We start from the raw sequence: 20,517 nt of genomic DNA on the forward strand, positions 1-20,517 counted from the left end.
GCTTTTTTTAATGTTCTCAGAACAATTGGAATATGAAATTTAAAAAACAGTTTATAGTAAAATGAAAAAATTGAATTCTTAGATATAACTCTAACATAAAATTTATAGGATCTGTACACAGAAAACTACGAATAATGGGTCTCCTGGGTGGCTCAATTGGTTAAGCATTTGACTCTTTATTTAGGGTCAGATCATAATCTCAGTTTGTGAGATCAAGTCCTGCGTCAGGCTCTGTCCTGATGGTACACGTGGAAGCTGCTTGGGTTTCTCTCCCCCACTCTCTCTGCCCCTTCTCCATGCATCCACTCTCTTTCAAAATAAAAAAAATAATAATAAGCATTAAAAAAATAAAGCTACAAATATTGATGAAAGAAATCAAAGAACATTTATGTAAATGACATTTATGTAAATGGAGAGATTTTCTATATGCATAGATTGAGGGACTCAACATTTTGAACATGTGAAACTTCTTGATATTTAGAGATTCAATACAATACCAGTCAAAATCCTAGCAAGTTTTCTTTTATAGATGTCAACAAACTGATTTGAAAATTTATATGGAAAGAAAAAGAATGTAGAATTCCCAACAGTGTTTAAAACAAACAAACAAACAAAAAATTTGGAGGGCTCACTCTAATTTTGAAACAATAAAAATTAAGAATAATCATGACAGAGTGTTACTGATGAATTAACAGACATACAGATCAGTAGAACAGAATAAAGAACCCAGAAACAGGTCCACACAAATGTAGGTTACCAAGTGTTGACAAAGATACAAAGTCTCAATGGAGAAAGTTGAATCTTTTAAACAAAAGATCCTAGAGCAATTGGACGTGAACATGCAAAAATTGAGCTAAAACATAGACCTTACATCTTTCAAAATAATTCATTCAAAGTGGATTATAGGTCTAACATAGGTTCTAGAAGAAAACATAGGGAAAAACTTGAGTGACCTTGGGTACTGGGGTCAATTTTTAGATACTACACTAAAACTACAACCTATGAAAGAAAAATTTGAGAAGTTGGACTTTATTCCAGACTTGCTCTATGAAAGACACTTGGAGAAATATTTGTAAATCACACATCTAATAAAGGACTTGTATCCAGAATATACAATTATTTCTTAAAATTTAACAACAGGAAATGAAAATTCAATTTTAAAAAATGAGCAAAAGATCTCAATAAATACTTCACCAGATAAACAGATGACAAGTAATCATATTACAAGTTGCCCAACATCATCAGGGAAATGGAAAGTAACACAATACTGAGATAATTATACAATTCTTAGAATGGTTAGAATTCAAAAATTGGAAAAACCAATTGCTGCTGAGGATGTGGAGCAGCAGGAACATTTATTCACTGCTGGTGGGGATAAAAAATGGCACAGCCACTTTGGAAGACAGTTGGGAGTTTCTTACAAACCCCACATAGTCTTACAATACAATTCAGCAGTCTTACTACTAGGTGTTTATCCAACTGATTTGAAATAATCGAATCCACACAAAACACTGCACACAAATGTTTACAGTAAGTCTACTTATGATCACCAAAAAAAAAAAAAAAAAAAAGAGGAAGCAGCCAAGATATTCTTCATAAAGTGAGTGAATAAAAAAAACTGTAGTACATACATATAACTGAATATTATTAGTGTTAAAAAGGAATGAACCATCAATCCAGACAATGACATGGATGAATCTTAAATAAATACTACTAAGTGAAAGAAGCTAGTGCAAAAGTGCTGCATATTGTATGGTTCCATTTATTTTTTTAAATTATTTTCAATATATGAAGTTTATTGTCAAATTGGTTTCCATACAACACCCAGTGCTCATCCCAAAAGGTGCCCTCCTCAATACCCATTACCTACCCTCCCCTCCCTCCCACCCCCCCATGAACTCTCAGTTTGTTCTCAGTTTTTAAGAGTCTCTTATGCTTTGGCTCTCTTCCACTCTAACCTCTTTTTTTTTCCTTCCCCTCCCCCATGGGTTTCTGTTAAGTTTCTCAGGATCCACATAAGAGTGAAACCATATGGTATCTGTCTTTCTCTGTATGGCTTATTTCACTTAGCATAACACTCTCCAGTTCCAACCACGTTGCTACAAAGGGCCATATTTCATTCTTTCTCATTGTGACGTAGCACTCCATTGTGTATATAAACCACAATTTTTTTTATCCATTCATCAGTTGATGGACATTTAGGCTCTTTCCATAATTTGGTTATTGTTGAGAGTGCTGCTATAAACATTGGGGTACAAGTGCCCCTATGCATCAGCACTCCTGTATCCCTTGGGTAAATTCCTAGCAGTGCTATTGCTGGGTCATAGGGTAGGTCTATTTTTAATTTTTTGAGGAACCTCCACACTGTTTTCCAGAGCGGCTGCACCAATTTGCATTCCCACCAACAGTGCAAGAGGGTTCCCGTTTCTCCACATCCTCTCCAGCATCTATAGTCTCCTGATTTGTTCATTTTGGCCACTCTGACTGGCGTGAGGTGATATCTGAGTGTGGTTTTGATTTGTATTTCCCTGATGAGGAGCGACGTTGAGCATCTTTTCATGTGCCTGTTGGCCATCCGGATGTCTTCTTTAGAGAAGTGTCTATTCATGTGTTCTGCCCATTTCTTCACTGGGTTATTTGTTTTTTGGGTGTGGAGTTTGGTGAGCTCTTTATAGATTTTAGATACTAGCCCTTTGTCCGATATGTCATTTTCAAATATCTTTTCCCATTCCGTTGGTTGCCTTTTAGTTTTGTTGGTTGTTTCCTTTGCTGTGCAGAAGCTTTTTATCTTCATAAGGTCCCAATAGTTCATTTTTGCTTTTAATTCCCTTGCCTTTGGGGATGTGTCAAGTAAGAAATTGCTATGGCTGAGGTCAGAGAGGTCTTTTCCTGCTTTCTCCTCTAGGGTTTTGATGGTTTCCTGTCTCACAGTCAGGTCCTTTATCCATCTTGAGCTTATTTTTGTGAATGGTGTGAGAAAGTGGTCTAGTTTCAACCTTCTGCATGTTGCTGCCCAGTTCTCCCAGCACCATTTGTTGAAGAGACTGTCTTTTTTCCATTGGATATTCTTTCCTGCATTGTCAAAGATGAGTTGGCCATACGTTTGTGGGTCTAATTCTGGGGTTTCTATTCTATTCCATTGGTCTATGTGTCTGTTTTTGTGTCAATACCATGCTGTCTTGATGATTACAGCTTTGTAGTAGAGGCTAAAGTCTGGGATTGTGATGCCTCCTGCTTTGGTCGTCTTCTTCAAAATTACTTTGGCTATTCAGGGCTTTTTGTGGTTCCATATGAATTTTAGGATTGCTTGTTCTAGTTTCGAGAAGAATGCTGGTGCAATTTTGATTGGGATTGCATTGAATGTGTAGATAGCTTTGGGTAGTATTGACATTTTGACAATATTTATTCTTCGAACCCATGAGCACAGAATGTTTTTCCATTTCTTTATATCTTCTTCAATTTCCTTCATAGGCTTTCTATAGTTTTCAGCATACAGATGGTTTACATCTTTGGTTAGATTTATTCCTAAGTATTTTATGCTTCTTGGTGCAATTGTGAATGGGATCACTTTCTTTATTTGTCTTTCTGTTGCTTCATTATTAGTGTATAAGAATGCAACTGATTTCTGTACATTGATTTTGTATCCTGCAACTTTGCTAAATTCATGTATCAGTTCTACCAGACTTCTGGTGGAGCCTCTTGGGTTTTCCATGTATAATATCATGTCATCTGCAAAAAGTGAAAGCTTGACTTCATCTTTGCCAATTTTGATGCCTTTGATTTCCTTTTGTTGTCTGATTGCTGATGCTAGAACTTCCAACACTATGTTAAACAACAGCGGTGAGAGTGGACATCCCTGTCGTGTTCCTGATCTCAGGGACAAAGCTCTCAGTTTTTCCCCATTGAGGATGATGTTAGCTGTGGGCTTTTCATAAATGGTTTTTATTATGTTTAAGGATGTTCCTTCTATCCCGAATTTCTCGAGGGTTTTTATTAAGAAAGGTTGCTGGATTTTGTCAAAGGCCTTTTCTGCATCAATTGACAGGATCATATGGTTCATATCTTTTCTTTTATTAATGTGATGTATCACATTGATTGATTTGCGAATGTTGAACCAGTCCTGCAGCCCAGGAATGAATCCCACTTGATCATGGTGAATAATTCTTTTTATATGCTGTTGAATTCAATTTGCTAGTATCTTGTTGAGAATTTTTGCATCCATATTCATCAGGGATAATGGCCTGTAGTTCTCTTTTTTTACTGGGTCTCTGTCTGGTTTAGGAATCAAAGTAATACTGGCTTCATAGAGTGAGTCTGGAAGTTTTCCTTCCCTTTCTATTTCTTGGAATAGCTTGAGAAGGATAGGTATTATCTCGGCTTTAAACGTCTGGTAGAACTCCCCTGGGAAGCCATCTGGTCCTGGACTCTTATTTGTTGGGAGATTTTTGATGACTGATTCAATTTCTTCGCTGGTTATGGGTCTGTTCAAGCTTTCTATTTCCTCCTGATTGAGTTTTGGAAGAGTGTGGGTGTTTAGGAATTTGTCCATTTCTTCCAGGTTGTCCAGTTTGTTGGCATATAATTTTTCATAGTATTCCCTGATAACTGCTTGTATCTCTGAGGGATTGGTTATAATAATTCCATTTTCATTCATGATTTTATCTGTTTGGGTCATCTCCCTTTTCTTTTTGAGAAGCCTGGTCGAGGTTTATCAATTTTGTTTATTTTTTCAAAAAACCAACTCTTGGTTTTGTTCATCCGCTCTACCGTTTTTTTAGATTCTATATTGTTTATTTCTGCTCTGGTCTTTATTATTTCTCTTCTGCTGGGTTTAGGCTGTCTCTGCTGTTCTGCTTCTATTTCCTTTAGATGTGCTGTTAGATTTTGTATTTGGGATTTTTCTTGTTTCTTGAGATAGGCCTGGATTGCGATGTATTTTCCTCTCAGGACTGCCTTTGCTGCATCCCAAAGCTTTTGGATTGTTGTATTTTCATTTTCGTTTCTTTCCATATATTTTTTAATTTCTTCTCTAATTTTCTGGTTGACCCATTCATTCTTTTGTAGGGTGTTCTTTAACCTCCATGCTTTTGGAGGTTTTCCAGACTTATTCCTGTGGTTGATTTCAAGCTTCATAGCATTGTGGTCTGAAAGTATGCATGGTATGATTTCAGTTCTTGTCTACTTATGAAGGGCTGTTTTGTGACCCAGTATGTGATCTATCTTGGAGAATGTTCCATGTGCACTCAAGAAGAAAATATATTCTGTTGCTTTGGGATGCGGAGTTCTAAATAGATCTGTCAAGTCCATCTGATCCAATGTATCATTCAGGGCTCTTGTTTCTTTATTGACCATGTGTCTAGATGATCTATCCATTTCTGTAAGTGGAGTGTTATTACCACATTCTTATCAATAAGGCTGCTTATGTTTGTGAGTAATTGTTTTATATATTTGGGGGCTCTGGTATTCGGCAGATAGACATTTATAATTGTTAGCTCTTCCTGATGGATAGACCCTGTGATTATTATATAATGCCCTTCTTCATCTCTTGTTACAGCCTTTAATTTAAAGTCTAGTTTGTCTGATATAGGATGGCTACTCCAGCTTTCTTTTGACTTCCAGTGGCACAATAAATAGTTCTCCATCTCCTCACTCTCAATCTGAAGGTGTCCTCAGGTCTAAAATGAGTCTCTTGTAGACAGCAAATAGATGGGTCTTGTTTTTTTTTATCCATTCTGATACCCTATGTCTTTTGGTTGGCACATTTAGTCCATTTACATTTAGTGTTATTATAGAAAGATATGGGTTTAGAGTCATTGTGATGTCTGTAGGTTTCATGCTTGTAGCGATGTCTCTGGTACTTTGTCTCACAGGATCCCCCTTAGGATCTCTTGTAGGGCTGGTTTCGTGGTGACAAATTCCTTCAGTTTTTGTTTGTGTGGGAAGACCTTTATCTCTCCTTCTGTTCTAAATGACAGACTTGCTGGATAAAGGATTCTCGGCTGCATATTTTTTTCTGTTCATCACACGGAAGATCTCCTGCCATTCCTTTCTGGCCTGCCAAGTTTCAGTAGAGAGCTCGGTCACGAGTCTTATAGGTCTCCCTTTATATGTTAGAGCACGTTTATCTCTAGCTGCTTTCAGAATTTTCTCTTTATCCTTGTATTTTGCCAGTTTCACGATGACATGTCCTGCAGAAGATCGATTCAAGTTACGTCTGAAGGGAGTTCTCTGTGCCTCTTGGATTTCAATGCCTTTTTCCTTCCCCAGATCAGGGAAGTTCTCAGCTATTATTTCTTCAAGTACACCTTCAGCACCTCTCCCTCTCTCTTCCTCCTCTGGAATACCAATTATGCGTAGATTATTTCTCTTTAGTGCATCACTTAGTTCTCTAATTTTCCCCTCATACTCCTGGATTTTTTTATCTTTCTTTTTCTCAGCTTCTTCTTTTTCCATAATTTTATCTTCTAGTTCACCTATTCTCTCCTCTGCCTCTCCAATCCGAGCTGTAGTTGTCTCTATTTTATTTTGCAGCTCATTGATAGCATTTTTTAGCTCCTCCTGGCTGTTCCTTAGTCCCTTGATCTCTGTAGCAAGAGATTCTCTGCTGTCCTTTATACTGTTTTCAAGCCCAGCGGTTAATTTTATGACTATTATTCTAAATTCACTTTCTGTTATATTGTGTAAATCATTTTTGATCAGTTCGTTACCTGTTGTTATTTCCTGGACGTTTTTCTGAGGGGAATTCTTCCATTTCGTCATTTTGGATAGTCCCTGGAGTGGTGCAGGACTGCGGGGCACTTCCCCTGTGCTGTCTTGAATAACTTGCATTGGTGGGCAGGCGGCAGTCAGACCTGATGTCTGCCCCTAGCCCACTGCTGGGGCCACAGTCAGACTGGTGTGTGCCTTCTCTTCCCCTCTCCTAGGGGTGGGATTCACTGTGGGTTGGCGTGACCCGTCTGGGCTACTTGCACACTGCCAGGCTTGTGGTGCTGGGGATCTGGCGTATTGGCTGGGGTGGATGGCAAGGTGCACAGGGGTGGGAGGGGCAGGCTCAGCTCGCTTTTCCTTGAGTGATCCGCTTTGGAGGGGCCCCTCTTCCGTGGGCCTCTTGTCTGCACTTGGCTCCTGAGACTCCGTCGCTAGTCTTCTGGTGGTTTTCTTGGTTATTTAGGCAGGTGTAGGTGGAATCTAAGTGATCATCAGGACGCGCGGTGAGCCCAGCGTCCTCCTATGCCGCCATCTTCCCAGGATTCCCCCTGTATGGTTCCATTTATAAGGCAAATGATGTGGAAGGAAAGTCATCACTGGTTGCTGGGAGTTTGCAGAAGGGGTAGTTTTTGAAGAGTTGAAATTCTGCATTTTTAAGAGCTATGAAACTATTCTGTATAATACAAAGTGGTATATTACATATTTGTCAAAATCCACCAAACTCTATAGCACAAAGCGTGAGCCTTAATATAAGCAATTTTGAAAAATTTTGACATTTGGGGATCCCATAATGAAATTCAGACTGTGACAAAATATTCCAACTGCATTACAGTTGTATGACATCACCTCATTGAAGAGGGGAAAATAAGTGCTAACCCAAATGACCATCAGACTGAAGACAACAGGAGCTGTACATATGCACTGCCCTCTAGTTATCAAAATTGTTTCTTCCTGGTGTATGAGTTAACAACTCTGGAACCACTGTAGTTATATTTTTGGATCTAATAAATCAGTAAGTGGATGGAAGATGGTGGGAGCCAAGCTTCTCACTGTTGGAGTCAAATGTTAAATACAAGCAAGGAGCACAATCTGGAATGAGTCATGTGATACTGGCTTATAGTTGGCAACATTAGTGTCCATTTATGGTTAGTATAATATAGATACAGATGGACAAGTATAGAGATAGGTATAAGTACATGGGTATACATGGGTTAATATATACACACACAATCCCAAATCTAAGAGATCCTAGAAATAACACTCAAGTACCAAGGAGCCCACCTATTGCCCAGATCTTGGTTTCTAATACTGCTCCAATAAAAAAAATTAGGGCTTCTTGGATAAATGGATTATTATAATACTGGAACAATAAAGATACGAGATGACCCTGGAGGTAGTGTTAAAAATTAAGAAAGTATTCAGAAAAAGAACCTATTGAGAATATGTCAAAAGGACACAGATGCTGACAGAAAGAAATCCAATGGCCAACATTGGAATAATTTGAGCAGCGAAATATATAAAGTAGTATTGGATTATAATAAAAAATCTAAAATAAATATGCCCAAGTTCATGCTGCAGAAATGATTGAATAAATAAATGGGAAAATAAGTAGATTTCTCAGGTAAAATAATTCCAAATAATTTATGTTGGTATTTCCCCTCATGGGGGTGGCATAACTTTTCATTTCTAAGTATGGGCTATACACATTGACCTCCTAAGAATACAGTATGAAAAGCTGGGGAGAGGGATTTTATAAGTGGAATAACTTAATACCTCAACTAGCTAATGATGGTTAGCATCAATTGTGATAACTCATGTTCATAAAATGTATCTGTCATATAATGTCATAAAAATAGCACTTTACCTCTGTGGTCTTCCTCCCAAAAACTCCTAACTCCTGTCTAATCATGAGAAAATACCAGACAAGTCCCAGTTAGAGGACATCCTACAAATACCTGGCTAGCACTTCTTAAAATACTTGAGCTCATCAAAATCAAGGCAAGTCAGAAAAACTGTCATAACTGAGAGGAGCCCAAGGAGACATAATGATGAAATGTGATATGGTATCCTGAATGAGATCCTGAAACAGAAAACAAACATTAAGTAAAAACTAAGGAAATATGAAAACAGTATGGACCTTAGTTAATAATGTATCGATACAGGTTCATTAGTTGGGTGATATACATCATACTAATATAAGATCTTAACAACATCAAACTCGATATAAGGTATATGTAAATTCTATAAATTATTTCTGTAACTTTTCTCTGAATCTAAAAGTTTTCTAAAATAAAAGAGCATATTATCAAAGCAACGATAAACAACTGGTGTCACCTCTGAAAAAGCTATCTGGTTTATGTTTGTCTCAAAAGTACAGGACACAAATAATGCACAGCCTCTGATCTGAAATTCCCTTTCTAAAATTAACTGATAACTAGTCATAGTAATTATAAAGGCATAATTTTGTGATTTTTTTCCATTGAGATTTTTACTGGAATAAAGCCTGGGGAGCAAATAAACACTCTTTTATTCAATAATAAATACTGAGAGTTTCTGGGACTTTTCTCTCTTCAGAATAGAAGCATCATTACCTCTTCAAACTGATAATAGTTTCCCATTTTTCTCTCTCCTTTTTTCCCAAGGATTTATTCATGGTGCAACTAGTGTTACATTCTCTTCTTTAGGCACACTGAGGAGCTCTTTCCATTACAGTATATCAAGTATGTAGTTCAATGCTCAATAAATTTGTTCAAGTATAGCTTGTAATAAAGGGAAAGTAGAATGAATTTTATTAACCATCAGATATGTATTTTTTCTAAGAAATCTGGAGTAGAGAGCCAATTTGGAAGGCACACATAAATCTTATAAATGTATTGGTGGAGAACCAGTGAGCAATGCTATCAAACACTGTATTTCTTATAATTTGATGATCTTTAAGTAGATGGGTGTGCAGAGTGTCTGGAATGATATCCTGAATATTATTCTCACAGTTCTTAATATCATTCTCAAGGCTATTCACATATGGAGTCGTTAGAAAACATTATAAAATTGTTTAATATCTCTCATTTAATATTAGAGATTGTCTTTAGAATTTCAACATTTCACTGAACTCTACATATTTTAGTAAAATAAAAAAACCAATCTTTAGTATAATCAAAATGTCCTGATTAATTACCAGGGATTGATAAAAAGCCCTGGCTTAGCTTGATTAAATATAACTATTAATAAAGAATAGAACAATGAACTCAGGACTAATGTGTTCAGATACTGCACTGTAGATATGTCAGAAACAGCTTGAAGGCCACATTTCTACCAACAGTCATAGGGAGGAAAGACTTTTAAATAAAAGCACAATTGAACTGCAGAAAATGTTTGAATACGAATAATTATCTGGAGTGCTTTTTGCTAAGATATTCCAGTAGATTATTGTACTATGCTAAGATCCACCAGTCATTTTTAAAATAATTGTAAGCATTTCAATAAAATTTAATGCTACAAATATTTTTGAGCATCAGAATAATCTATAATTGTTGCCCTTGCTGGGTTGGGCATGTGTTAGGCTATACATATATTTTCTGTGTGTGTGTGTGTGTGTGTGTGTGTGTGTGTGTATGTAAATCTGTAATTAAATTTATCTTAAGTAGAAAAACAAACAATGATGTTGTGCCTCTGTTCATGCAATCTGCAAATTATTAAGTGCCAGACATCATTCTAGGTTCTTGGAATACATCAATGAATAGAACAGACAAAAATCTCCATCTAGGTTCCCCATGAAATTTACATTCGAGTAGTAATTTGTAAGAGTAAAGGAGCAGTGGGGGGGGGGGGAATACTACAAATGATGTATCTAATAAATAAGTACTTCATATTGTATATTAGAAGATGATAAGAGCTGTCAGAAGATTTTTAAAAAGAGGGGCAGGATAAGGGAGACCTGAAACATAAGGGAGTGGGAGAATGGGTTAACATTTTTAACTTTTTTTTTTCCTAGTGAGTGTCATTAAATTTAAACAAATATCTGAAGAAAACCAGAAAACTAGCAATATGGATATCTGATGTAGAGGAGTCCGGGACAGTAGGAACAGACAGTACCATGGCACTGTCAAAACACTGCTATGTGCTCCAGGATGAATAGAGAAGCGAGTAAAGTTTTAGCAGAGTGAGCAAAGTGGAATATATTAGGATATCATTCTAGGTTGAAAGTAATAGAGGTCATGCATGACTTTAGAGGGAATTTATCTATCTATCTATCTATCTATCTATCTATCTGTCAGTCAGTCAGTCAAAAGGTCTCACATGTTTATTACTGAACCAACCTACTGGTGCAAAAGCATCATAACAGAGAAAAGCCATTTCCCTGATAAAACAGATCTACTGGTCAGGCAGTAGGGAGGCAATGCAATAAGAACACAGGACTTTCAGGCAGCATAAATGTGTGCCATCTCATGTGTGGTCCCTTACAGCCCCAGCGTCATTCTTCTCCGATGCTGCCTCTTGGAGTTGTATCTGATTTTATTACCAGTTTTCATCCAAATCCACTGGGAAATGGGACGATTCTGCTGTTGTTTCTTGGCCAGGAATCACTGGACCTTGGAAGTCTTGTGAGAAGACCTGGCAAGAAACAGTCAGCAGCACACACCGCAATGGCGGAGAAGAGGAGCTATTTTAGAGGGAATTTAGAGAAGTTTGCATTTTACTCTGATTTAAATGGGAAAACACGGAAGGGTTCAGAGCAAAGGAATGACAGTTCACGTGGAATGTCACTCCATCCTAACAGCAAGCAAAAACCTGAACAAACTGGTAAATCAACAACTTATCTTAGTTCTGTCAGGGATGTGAGGTCACAAGGCAAATTACTACCCCCCAAATTGGAGTTACAGGCAGATGAACACAGAGCAGCACAACTGAACAGAACAGAAACGCTCAAGCTGAAAGCTCTACAGGAACTAGTACTGGCGGGAAAATCTAGACTATAACTGACAAATTTCTAGAGAGTCAGTGTAGACAAGTCTGAGGATAAAAACCGCAGGATGGCACAGTCTTAGGGAGTAGGGAGGCAAACTTACATGAATTTTAGCTCCAGTAGCTCTACCAGGTACTCACAGGGAATATGGGAGAAAAAAAGTCCCTCCAGCCTTCTAACAGGGGGAGGGGAAAATAACCATTTTGAAATACATCAGAGCATTCTGTTCTTTGGAACATGGCCTGGTCTCAAGAGAAACTAATTTATCAGACCCTAACCTATTGTAGTTTTATCAGAACTTAATCTACTGAGGGGAAGGAAAATATCCAACTCCAGCCCCTCTAGCCATCCTCTCCCACTTAAAGGGAGTAGAGGACAGAGAAACACTTGTGAAGTTTACAACCCCGGGGCTGAGGCTTACTAACAGACTGAGACACAATCCAGGACTGTAGAACAGACTATAGAACTCCTCCCCATACCTTACTATTACATTATTAAAGGCCTATTTATCATGTACCTTTTCCCCAGTACATCATTTCTGGCCCTCAACAACAAATTCCAATGCCTATGAAATTGCAAAACAAAACAAAACAACAGCAACAACAAAAGCCACTCAGAAATGGCATGAATGTTAGCCTCACCAGACCAGAAGTTTAAAACCATGGTGATTAATACTAAGGTCTAAAAGTAGACAGCATGTAAGAACTGCTGGGTAATGTAAGCATAAAGATGGAATTCTAATTAAAAATCAAAAAGAAATGCTAGGCATAAAAACATTCTAACAGGCATGAAGAACACATGTGATGGGCTTGTCAATAGACTGGACATGGCTGAGGAAAGGATCTCTGAGCTTGAAAATACGCCAAAAGAAACTTCCAAAACTGAAAATGAAAGAGAAAGAAACAAGACTGGGGGAAAAACAAACAAAAGCAAAAACAAACCATGACAGAATATCCAGGAACTGTGGGGCAACTACAAAAGATATAACACATAGATAATGAGAATACCAGAAGGAGAAGAGAGAAAAAAATAGAAGAAATATTTGAAGCAATAATGGCTGAGCATTTCCCCCAAATTAACGCCATGCACTAAGCCACAAATCTAGAAATCTCAGATAATACCAAGCAGGACAAATAGCAAAATTAAACTACACACCTAGGCCTGTTGTACTCAAACTGTGGGAAATGAAAGAACAGAAGAAATCTTGAAAGAAACCAGGGTATGTGTGGGGGGAGGGCACCTTATATACAGCGAGGAGCAAATATAAAAATTATAACTGACTTCTCAGAAAAGGAATAGGAAGAAAGGTTTAGATGAGGTCAGAATTTTAATTTCAGGTTTATTAGGTTTAATATGTCTGTTAAACTCCAAACGGAGATGTTAAATAGCACAAATAGCTATCTGTAGATTAGGAGAGAGGTCTGGGCTTGAAATACGCATTTAGGCATCAATGTCATGTGGACATTTAAAGCCATTAGAGTGGATGAGATCACCAAGGTAGTGTTGATAAAAAAAAAAAAAAAAAAAAAAACAGAAAGCTGATCTCTTGGGCAATCCAACATGAAGAGTTCTTAGTAAAGATAAGCAGCTAAGGAGTGTAAAGAGTGACCTATGAAGCAGAAAGAAAATCAAGAGGCTTCCTGTATGAAAAACAATTTAAATAGAGTTTACGGGGAAGAGGGGCACAGTTGGTAACATGTGGCTAATAAGGTAATTAAGGTAGGAACTGAGAATTGACCATTGGATTTAACAAGATGAAAGTTATTGCTGATCTCATAGAGAGAAGTTTGATGGAACGATGCAGAATAATTCTAACTGGATTGAGATTAAAAGAGAAATATATATATATATATATATATATATATATATATATATATATAAATATATATATGGAGAGAATATATATATATATAATATATAAAAGAGAAATATATATATATATATATATATATATAGAGAGAGAGAGAGAGAGAGAGAGAGAGAGAGAGTATAAATAATTTACCCAAGGAATTTTGCTGCCAAGGAGAACAAAGTACTTTAGTGGTAACTGATGGGTAAGTAGAGTCAGGATTTTTTTTTTGATGTGGGATAAATATTAGCATTCTAAGAAAAGGTAAAAAAATTGATAATATGGGAGATTACGGAAATGATGGTCAGAGGAGATATATGTAAATTAACCCAGCTGTTCTAAGACCTACATCTAAACCCTCCATTGCTTAACACAGTAAGAGTTTGTTACTCACTCAAAAGTTTCATGAGGGTCTCCAGTAGGTTGTTTTCTATGTAAAGTTTTCAAGGGACAAAGGCTTCTTCAATACTGAGCTTCAATCTGTCCCCTAAGACCTGAGAGTTCCTTTTTTGCCCCCTTGACTAGTTATTGGAAGGACAGCATGGTGAAGATACATTTTTTTTCTTAATTACTTGCCCAGAGTGACACATATTTCTTTCACTCACATACGATTAGTAAGAATAATATCCTTTATCTAGGTACAAGGGGAACTGAAAAGTGCAACCCCAGGATGAGTAAGTTTCTAATTATCAAAATTGTTTACTGTAGAAAGAAAGCATGTATCTTTTGTGATCTGTCAGCCCTCTGTCCCATAAGATGGAATCTAGTGTTGAAATGGAGGGATTGGCTTTACATAGGGGAAAGTTATCATCACAGAATAAAAATGGGAGATTTTGGGGGCACCTGGGTGGCTCAGTTGGTTAAGCATCCAACTTCGGCTCAAGTCATGATCTCACAATTTATGAGTTAGAGCCCCACATCGGGCTTTCTGCTGTCAGCACTTAACCCACTTCAGAGCCTGCTTTGGATCCTCTGTCACCCTCTCTCTTTCTGCCCCTTCCCTACTTGTTCTCTCTCTCCCTCTCTCTCTCTCTCTCAAAATCAATAAATAAACTTAAAAAAAAAGGAGACTGTGGTATATAGGTTTTCAGAAATGGGAAGTGAATGGACTAGACCATATCATATGATTGCCTGGTAAGATTAATGGCCCATTTGAATTTCATGTAAATTTATAATAAGAACAATTAACAAGGTTATATGTTCTATCAAGCCACATTCATCTATAGAGATGTATGTCAGGGAATCAGTGATGAGTTGAAATTAACTAGACTTAAGCAAATGTGATAAAACATGAAAGGTGTAAAGGAACAAAGGGTATGTGCAAAGCATGATTGTAATGATTGGCCATAAAATTTTATTTCATTTTATTTTTTAAAAGTTTATTTATTTATTTATTTATTTATTTATTTATTTATTGAGCACAAGCAGGGGAGGAGGAGGAGAGAGAGAGAGAGAGAGAGAGAGAGAGAGAGAGAGAATATCCCAAACTGGCTCTGTGCTGTCAGTGCAGAGCCCAACTCAGGGCTCTATCTCATGAACCATGAGATCATGACCTGAGCTGAAATCAAGAGTCAGATGCTTAACTGACTGAGCCACCTAGGTGCCCTTTGACCATAATTCTTTTTAAGTTTATTTATTTATTTTGAGAGAGAGAGAGTAATTAAGCAGGGAGAGAAACAGAGAGAGAGGGAGACAGAGAAAAACCCAAGCAGGCTCCACACCATTAGCACCGAGCCCAACGTGGGGCTCGAACTCAGGAACCATGAGATCATGAATGGAACTGAAACTAAGAGTTGGGTGCTTAACCTACTGAGCCACCCAGGTGCCCCATTGACCATAAAATTTTAAACGGAAGAAAGAGGACATTACGAGGATGAGGGACAGTGAAAAATTGATAGGATTAATGGATCAGAGGGTGGAAAATGTATATTCAGAGCCCTAGGAAGGGAAAAAAAAAAGCAACCAAAAAACAAAAAAAGCAAAGCAAAGCAGTGGTCACAGAACGAGCTGTACAAAATTGATGTTTCAGAGAGAGTGCAATTATTAGTAACAGGTGTATCTACAGAGTAAGTGGCTGAGGTAGGGTGGAGGACAAGATTATTGGATGCAGATAATTTTAAGGAAGTTAAGGCCAGATGGGTAGAGCATTATCTACAATTTAATTGAAATCACCAAGAGTTAGGATAGAGGTAATTGAAGAGGGACAGCTAGAAAATGACTCATGGAGAAATGAGTAGGAATGATCCAGCGTTTGGGAGATAACAGCTACAATTGCAGGATATGAGGTTATAAAATCGAATAGTATGAAATACAAAGCTTGGGGGTTTTAGTGGAATTGAAGGAAAATGCTCTGAAACATGAGAAGAAAACTCAAAGACATCTACCTCATTACCATTTCTAGCGGTACAAGGTCTATAAGAGGGAAAAATAATTTTATAGGCTACAGAAGAAAGCATACACGGAAAAACTCATCATAATTTAGGAACTGGGGTCAAAAATTAATGACCTATATAGGAGGATTATATTTTTGCAAGATAAAGAAAGTTACAAAGAAGTTGTTTTAATTGAACCATGCTGTTATAAGAAACACAAAGGCAAAGACAATGGGATGTACATAATGTGTAATTGACCATAAACTGAACTGAATAGTCCCAAATCATCATAAGGCAGTGTCACTTACTTACTAGCCCTCCTCCCCATTTTCACCAGGAAAATAAAACTTCTTCCAAAATAGAACTTAAGCCATCCTTTTTTGGGGGGCGGGCGGGGAGCAGGGACTATGGGCTTATACAAAGGCTGAAAGTCAGTGATCAACTGACTTTCAAACTGGCGTTGTGGCACAGTTTTCTTTGCAACGTTTAATGTATTTCATTCTGATTGTGCATATCAAGGAAGGATTCTTGGAAGAGGAACACGTAAATTTCATTCTTTAACATGAAAAGTTTGTTTTGTTTCATTTTTTTAAGTTTTAACTTTTATTTAAATTCCAGTTAGTTAATATACAGTGTAATATTAGTTTCAGGACTACAGTGTAGTGATTCAACACTTCCATACAACACCTGGTACTTCTCACAAGTGTGCTCCTTAATCCCCATCACCTATCTAACCCGTCTCCCACCCACCTTTCCTCTGGTAACCATCAGTTTGTTCTCTATAGTTAAGGGTCTGTTTCTTGTTTTGTCTTTCTGTCTCTTTTTTAAACCTTTTTTCCTTTGTTCTGTTTCTTAAATTCCACATATGAGTGAAATCATATGGTACTTGTCTTTCTCTGAGTTATTTCCCTTAGAATAATTTATTTCACTTAGCTCCATCCATGTCATTGCAAATGGCAAGATGTTTTGTTTCATTTTTTGAGAATGGACAAAAAAATATTTTGACTGATATCTCCATATGTTAGGTGACAAATCAGAGCTATAATCCTCAAATAATTCCTAGCTTACAAGTAATTTGTCCCCACTCACTCTTGACTGAGAATGTCATTATTTTCTATATATGTCCACCTACATATATTTTTGGAGGAAGGAAAAGCTGTAATATTTCATTTCTCTTTTAAATAAAAAATTAAGTCAAATTATAACATACATGCCAAAAAGAATGCCACATCATAACTGAACAGTTTGAAGAGTGAATACATCCTTGTATCCACCATCTAGACAAATAAACCAAAAGATTATTAGCACCCTAGAAACTTTCCTTGAGTTCTATACCAGTCATTACTATTTCTCCTTAAAGGCAGACACTGTTTTGACTTCTTTCCCCAACATTAGACTTTTGAACTTTGTATAGAGTTATACAATACAAATAGGCAGAATTCTAAGATGCTCTCAAGATTCCCTCTCCCTGATATATATGACCTGTATATCCCCTCCTTCTGGGTATAGGAAGAACTTGTGAATATAATGGGACCTCCTTCCTGAGGTTAAGTTACTAATTAGTTGACTTTGAGTTATGCAAATGAGAGATTAGCTTTGGTGAGCCTGACTTAACCAAGTGAGCCCTTCAGAGTAATGGGACCCTTCCTGAGAGAGTTTCAAAGTCATATATGTTCTCCTACTTGAAGAAATAACCTGTCATCTTATGAGAGTTTCAAAGCCATATATGTTCTCCTACTTGAAGAAATAACCTGTCATCTTGGACCTGAGAATGACTTCCAGGACCTAAGAGCACACTGTGGCCAGCTACCAGCAAGGAAACATAGACCTCAATCCTGCAATTGCAAGGAACTGAATTCTGCTAACAGCTTCAATGAGTTTTGAAGATGACCCCAAGCCTCAGATGAGACTGCAATGCCAACAGACACCTTGATCAAACCTAGTGAGACCATGAGCAGAGGAAATAGCTACCCATTCCTGGAATCCTGACCCATGGAAACCATGAGATAATTAACATACATTATTTAAGCCGCTAAATTTGTGTTAAATTGTTACACAGCAATAGAAAACTAAAAAAAAAAGAAAAAAAAAGAATATTCCTTGTTGTTGCATGGAGTAATAGTTTATTCATTTTTAATTCTCTGTACTATGCCACTGTATGATATAAAAATACTTCAGATTATTCACTCTATTATTCCAAGCTTTTGGCCATTACAGATAGTTACATGATGAACATTCTTGCTGTGTTTTCTGTGCACATGCTGTATTGAGTAGGACTGGAATTGTGACTCTAGAGCATGTATCTGCTCAGCTCTAACAGACACAAAGTTTTCCAAAACAGTTGTATCAACTTAGAATCCCAAAAACAGAATGAAAAGTTTCACTCCCTCCATATGCTTACCATTAATTGACATGGATCTTGTAATTTTGTTTGTTTGCTTGGTTTTTTTAGGGTTTAAATATCCTGGTGGGTGTGCAGAAGGATCTGATAGCAATTGCTACTCCCCACATTGTGAACCATCTTCCCCTTAGTCTTCTGTTTGGGTCTGTGCACTGACTCGTAAATTGTATTCAAATCATGCTGCTGTTTTTAAGCGAGCTGGCTAGAAGTAAGGATTTGACTTATGTGGCAAAGGATGGGAAGATTATCCCTTTAAAATCAGCAGGCAGCTATAATTATAATTCTATGAAAAAGGCAAGATGTTCCTTTAATCAGTTAGACTCCTTCTTTTTACCTCTGACCACTTCTCCAGAGGTGCTCCTGAGCCCCACGGTTCACCCTTAGTTTCAACTCCTACACAGTGTAAGCACAGCTGTTATGCACAGACATTACCAGAAATTTTAGCTCGTCTTAATATAAACTTATCAGAATTCCAGTAGTAAATGAAATAAAATTTTTGCTATTATATCCTTTGAACATTTTATCTTTTGTGACAGTTGATTCCAATAGAAAAAAAGTACAAAAACCATGAACCCTAAAAGAATGTAGTATTCTAACCTTTATTTAATTAATAGTAGAATCACTATAATATATTAATAAAGTAATGCTTTCTCTCAGAAGACATATTCATTTTTAAAGATCTTTTTCCTGGATTGTTCTTATTTACCTTTTGATTGCAAGGGTATATCTAACATAAATTATGAGAAAGAATTATACAAACTGCATAATTTCCCTGATGTGCTCACTCTGGATCTCATCACCCTACATGTATGCCTTGTTTTAAGCAGATTCCGTGTATAATAAATTCTATGATTTAAAATTTTTTTAATGTTTATTTTTGAGACAGAGAGAGACAGAGTATGAGTGGGGGAGGGGCAGAGAGAAAGGGAGACACAGAATCCAAAGCAGGCTCCAGGCTCTGAGCTGTCAGCACAAAGCCCGATGCAGGGCTCGAACTTGTCAACCTCGAGATCATGACCTGAGCTAAAGTCAGATGCTCAACCGACTGAGCCACCCAGACGTCCCATAAATTCTCTGATTTAAAAAAAAAAAAAAAGACTTACCTGGGAGTCCCTTACATAGTAAGCTGTCCAAAGTTTTAAAAATTATTACATTTATATAATACTAATTAACACCTTTTTAGGCACAGCTAGAGTATAAAGAAACATACACTTGTCATGTGCAAGTAGAAACAAATCAGAAGATTTTATTTCCATGAAGCATTTCAAGCCTGTAAGAGTATAATATAGCATAATAAATAGCAGCACATCCATCATTCAAATTTACAAATGTTAACATTGTGTCATATTTGAGTCAGAAATATTTACCCAGTAAATAAAAATTACAGATGTTTATATACTCCTCTCCATCCCTAAGAGAGACCCTGTGCCTGAACTAGTTGTATCTCATTCCTGTGATTTTTTAAAATCCTGGATGCAACTTCAAAGTCATCTATTTCATGATAATTACCTTAGATAATAATAATAATAATAACAATAGTAATAATAATAATAAAACTAAAATTAATGGGGACGGGCAGGATGGAAGCTGAAATGACCTCCAGAAATCCCTGAGAATTGGTAAGTCACCTGACTGGAAGTCTGTCAGGGAGATAAACAAAGAAAAGCGGGATCTTCACCCAGCTCTACCATAAACCAACCAGCTGTGGGAAGACACAACACAAGTAGCCTGCCTATTTGTGGAGCAGTTGTCCAGAAGTGCTTATTGTTTATTTATCTGTTTGGGTTTGGGGGGAGCACATTTGACACATAATGTTACATTGGTTTCAGGTATACAACTTGGTGATTTCACAAGTACAGCTACCATCTGTCCTGTTACATAGCCATTACAGTACCATTGGCTGTATTCCTTATGCTCTTTTTGTTCACATGACTCACTCATTCCAGAATTGGAAGCCTCTACCTCCTTCTCCCCTTCACCCATTTTGCCAGGCTACTTATTCCCCTTCCCCATGACAACCATCAGTTTGTTCTCTGTATTTATAGGTCTGAATCTGCTTTCAGTTTGTTTATATGCTCGGGGTTTATATTTTGCTTTTTAAAAAGATTCCACTTATAAGTGGAAACATATCATATTTGTCTTTATCAGTCTGACTTGTTTCATTTCACATAATATCCTCCAGGTCCATCCATGATCCATGCTGTTGCAAATGACACAATCCCAT

At 37.1% G+C, this 20,517-nt stretch overlaps 1 pseudogene; it reads right to left on the minus strand.

Annotated features, from left to right (window-relative positions):
* Positions 1-11,165: 11,165 nt before the first annotated feature.
* On the minus strand, positions 11,166-20,276 carry LOC122225941 (annotated as a pseudogene).
* Positions 20,277-20,517: the final 241 nt, after the last annotated feature.

The sequence above is a fragment of the Panthera leo genome, chromosome C1 (assembly GCF_018350215.1).
Source record: "Panthera leo isolate Ple1 chromosome C1, P.leo_Ple1_pat1.1, whole genome shotgun sequence".
NCBI classification, from domain to species: Eukaryota; Metazoa; Chordata; class Mammalia; order Carnivora; family Felidae; genus Panthera; species Panthera leo.